Consider the following 3,994-nt stretch of genomic DNA (forward strand, 5'->3'; position numbering starts at 1 on the left):
TATAATTTTCACCGTGGCTGGTGTGGTAGGCAAAAGAGACACTCAAAGATGCCTATGTCCTAATCCTAGAATCCCTGAATACCTGTTATATGGTAAAAGGGACTTTGGGAGATGTAATTAAAGCTATGGACCTTACAGATAGGGAAATTATATCTGATTATTTGACTGGGCTCAATCTAACTAAAATACATGAACCCTTAAAAGCTGACAATTTTCTCTGGCTGTAATTAGAAAGAAGCAGAGGGAGAAGTCAGAGAAATTGGAAGCATGAGAGAGACATGACCCACCATTCCTGCAGGGGACCATAAGGAAAGCAGAGAATGCAGACAGATTCTAGGAGCAAAGACTGGTGCTGACTAAAGGTGGGCAAGACAATGGAACCTCAGTTCTACAACCACAAGGAACTGAATTTGGCCAAGAATCTGAATGAGCTAGCAACGGGTTCTTCCCTAGACTCTCCAGTAAGGAACACAGTCCAGTCACCACTGGGATTTCAGGAGCCTAAATAGAGTACCCTGCTAGTCCTACAGAAACTCTCAAATAATACATTTTGGTTATTTAAGACTGCTCAGTTTGTCGTAATTTGTTAAGGCGGCAAGAAAACTAATACAGATGGCAAGTTTCAGGAACAACTATATTTCAAAGCAGCCAAAGCAAAGGATGTGTGGGGAAGGAAGAATGGAAGAGTGGCTAGGGATGAAGCTGGTAAAGCAGGTAGAGCCTAAGTTATAAAAAATCTAAGACTTCATTAGTTAAGCCATGGAGAGGTGCTGAAGCTTTTCTTCACAGTGGGAGAGACGATGAGTAACAGCAAATGGCAGCAATGCTGTTAACTGGGGATGAGAGGGAGACCAAGGGCAGGGAAATTGGTTAAAAGTGTATTACAATTATCTATGCAATAGATGACGAGAGCCTGAACCAAACCAATGAGAATGAAGAGACAGAAAACCTGTAAGTTTGGGGGATATTTCAGAAGCAAAACACAAGTCTTGGTTCCTGAGTGATGCTGGAAGTGACAGAGCAGTCCTAGATGACTCAAAGTAACATAGTCTTGATGATCAGGTGGAGGATGATGCCTAATAATCAAGGAACAAAAGAAAGGCATTCTATTGTGAGGAGGTTGAAAACAGGAAGGGGGAAGTATACTCTCCCCCTCTAATTTTACAATACATGGAAGACACAATTAAGAGCTTTTAAGCAGTGAGTAAACACGCAAAAGAAACTTCCATTTTGTTAGGCTCTATTACCTCTGCTGTTGCTTTCTGGATAGGCAAATGTAGGCTTATTTGGGGAACGTCGCAGATCACTATTAAGGAAAGGCCTATCAGGTGGATATATTACATGTGGAGATGAGGAATCGTGAGCCATACATCCATTAGACTTTGATGGTTCTGCTAAGATGTTCTGAAAAATAAAAATACAGAAATTACCTTTCAAAATTTTAAACCACAAATAGCATGTGTATATATACATATGTTGCACTGATGGAGGCAAAAACTAAAGTCCATTGACCAAACACAACAGAATTCAATCATTACTTGAAAATAGTAAAACTTTTAAAGCGTTTCATATGTCTAAATGTAGCCGTATGCCAAATACTATAAAAAGGAAATAATGTTCACACAACTTGAATACAAATGCTGCAGAGATACTTAAATGTGGTACTCACAATGAATATTGTGAGTATAGTTTAATTAATTAGTTTATTATAAAATAAATTAATTAGTTTAATTTATTAATATAGTTTATTTTAAAAATATGTACTGTAAGATATATATTCAGAAAAGTAAATAGTATCTTTTTACAGGATCAGAAACTGCTAGAAAATGACTAAATTAATCTTTCCCCAATCAACTACACAATTCCTGAGTATCTATCAAATGTCCAAAACTCTGGGGTATATAGAAAGAAAATAAGCCATATTCCTTGTCTCAAAAATTTTACATTTAGTTAGGGGGAAAAATGGGAGAAGCCATTAGAAAACATTAAACTTATCAAACACATAAATATAAAACTTTATTTCCACACACACACCATTCTGCATTTGTCATACTGTTCAATTTGGGATTACATTCCACATGATAATTTTCAGTACAGGGGATGCTAACTGTTCTGCTTTTTGTAGGTGACTTCCTTTTGGTAGAAAGACCTAGAGTGGGAAAAGCTCAGGTGGAAGATATGACTGCTAACTGCTCAAAACTCTCAGACATCCATTTTTCTTATTCAAATAGCCACAGTAAACTAGGTTCTCAACTCTTACCTTGGGGGAACTATGACTATAAAGTACCAGAATAACCTGTGTCCAGAAAAGTAAAAAGGAACAATGAATACTTACAATACAGTAAACCGCCTCCTGGAATAAAAGGCCATCAAAAACCATACCGTATCTAAATCTTATTGAAAATTGAAGACTATATTTCCATGTTAAAAACCATGCAATGTTCCAGTTGATTTAAAAAAGCAAATACAAAACGTACACTATGGCTGTGAAAACTAAAAGAGAGGGCAAAGAGCTTGGAAAGGGTAGGAGGTAAGTCTCAAAAGCAGTACCTAAACCCATGCTACTCTACTGTGAAACGTGTGTTCACATGCAACAAGGACTAATAGTTGGCATTTTTGCAACTTTGGGGCAAACTGACATCAAGTTTTGCAGGTGGCTAGAAAACAGGGTGTTTTTCAATTCTTAAAATATATAATACTGACAAAGCTCTTGCAAAACACCATGCATAATCAATCACATAGCTTAACTTTAAATATTGTTCTTTACAGAGTACCTCATGTCTCCATACAACCTACTAGAATCCTCTCATTTAACAACTACCATTTCCAAGAACAATGGTTAGGAAGCATTTAACATATCTGTGAACATAAACCATGAGCAAATTCACTTATGATTTTCAAAATGAATTGTATTAGTATTACCAAACACTGCACAGATATTAACAGAAGGATTATGCATAAATAATTTACCAAAACCCCAAAGAAAACAAAAACAAAACACCCCATCAAGAAATGAGAACAAACCATCTTTGCTAAATTCATTGCCTGCTAGCTCTTGTAAAATGAACAGTTCAATATTTGTCTTTCAACAAAATTTGTTACATATACATCATCAAAATACTGCTTGGGTCAGTTGACAAATTAAGAAAAGTCTTAATATAAAAATGCAACTTATAATGAGACTTTTTTTTTGGAATAGTAGTTCTAAATATATTCCATTTTCTAAGTCAGTCACCTCATTTTGAATGTCAGGGTTTAAGCAATGAAAGTCATTGTTAACTATGAATGTTTTGGATCAATGTCCTCATTTGCTGCCAGAAGTCTGAAGCAAAGAATAGGAAGAATACATAAATCAACCCAAAGCAAAAGGAAGAAAGAAAACAAAATGGCTTTATAAAAATTATTTACAAGAACTATTTTGAAATAAAATTAAACCAAGAAATAAGAAACTGATAACTCAATTAAGTACACATAGTGTCTATGAAAAATTGTAGAGGATAAAATGTGGTACCTACGTATGATATTATTCAGCCTTAAAAAGGAGAGAAATCCCATCACGTGCTACATAATGGATGAACCTTCAGGATATTATGCTTAGTGAAATAAGCCTGTCACAAAAAGACAAATATTTTATGATTCCACTTACATGAGGTAAAGTAGTTACATTCATAGAAACAAAGTAGAAATATGTGGTTACCAGGGGCTGGGGGGAGGTTGCAAAGGGGAGCTGTTTAACAGATACAGTTTCCGTTTTGCAAGATGAAAAAGTTCTGGAGATCTGTTTCACAACAATGTGAATATGTTTAATACTACTGAGCTGTACATTTAAAAATGGTTAAGATGATAAAATACTAGGTAAACAACTAAAGATAATAAGAAAATAGTGAGTTGTCACACCAACCTGACCTCCGATAGAATCAGGGCAATCACATTCTGTGATTAACTGAAAAATTAACTAGCTTTCAAAAGAGAACCCACAAACTTACTTGCATCT

At 35.4% G+C, this 3,994-nt stretch overlaps 1 long non-coding RNA gene across 1 annotated transcript; it reads right to left on the reverse strand.

Annotated features, from left to right (window-relative positions):
* Positions 1-955: 955 nt before the first annotated feature.
* LOC112062964 (uncharacterized) lies at positions 956-3,608 on the reverse strand. Its single transcript, XR_002890901.3, has 3 exons — positions 3,516-3,608; positions 1,248-1,404; positions 956-1,076 (listed from the first exon to the last, which is right to left on the reverse strand). It is a non-coding gene; the product is annotated as an uncharacterized lncRNA (long non-coding RNA).
* Positions 3,609-3,994: the final 386 nt, after the last annotated feature.

Source organism: Physeter macrocephalus, unplaced genomic scaffold (assembly GCF_002837175.3).
Source record: "Physeter macrocephalus isolate SW-GA unplaced genomic scaffold, ASM283717v5 random_2087, whole genome shotgun sequence".
NCBI classification, from domain to species: domain Eukaryota; kingdom Metazoa; phylum Chordata; class Mammalia; order Artiodactyla; family Physeteridae; genus Physeter; species Physeter macrocephalus.